The sequence below is a fragment of the Mustela nigripes genome, chromosome 16 (genome assembly GCF_022355385.1).
Source record: "Mustela nigripes isolate SB6536 chromosome 16, MUSNIG.SB6536, whole genome shotgun sequence".
NCBI classification, from domain to species: domain Eukaryota; kingdom Metazoa; phylum Chordata; class Mammalia; order Carnivora; family Mustelidae; genus Mustela; species Mustela nigripes.
In genome coordinates, this window is record NC_081572.1 from 20,060,483 (window position 1) to 20,061,342 (window position 860).

The window sequence follows — 860 nt, forward strand, 5'->3', positions numbered from 1 at the left end:
AGAGGGAGAGAGAGTGAGCGAGCACAGGCAGACAGAGAGGCAGGCAGAGGCAGAGGGAGAAGCAGGCTCCCTGCCGAGCAAGGAGCCCGATGTGGGACTCTATCCCAGGACCCTGGGACGATGACCCGAGCCGAAGGCAGCTGCTTAACCAACTGAGCCACCTAGGCGTCCCAATAAATATCTTTTTAAAAAAGGATGTTAAAAAAAGTAATAAAATTGCCCTATTAAAAAATATATTTCTTTTTTTTTTATAAATTTTATTTATTTTATTTGACAGAGAGAGAGATCACAAGTAGGCAGAGAGGCAGGCAGAGACAGAGGGGGAAGCAGGCTCCCTGCTGAGCAGAAAGCCCGATGCGGAGCTCGATCCCAGGACCCTGAGATCATGACCTGAGCCGAAGGCAGCAGCTTAATCCACTGAGCCACCCAGGCGCCCCGAAAAATATATTTCTTTTAAAATACAAGTCAGATCCTGTCATTTTTATGTTCAAAACCCTACAGTTTCACACAGAATAAAAGCTACTCTCCCCATCACTCCCTGTGCTCTGGCCACCTGGCCTCTTAACTCTTCCTTGAACAGGAAAATAGCAGACATGCTCCTCCTGGGGCCTTCACTCTGGGTGTTCTTGCAGCCCCAAATGGCTTGAAATTGGGTCTGGACTGCTCCCACCTGGCTACTTAACTGACCTTCTCCCCTCCTTCCTGTATTCAAATTTCTCCTCTGTAATGAGGCTTCCCCCAACCACCCTATTTAAACTGTAACCTTGGGTGCCTGGGTGGCTCAGTGGGTTAAGCCTCTGCCTTCGGCTCAGTTTTAGTATATGTGCTGCCGAAGGGAGCACTCTGCCTTCGGCTCAGGT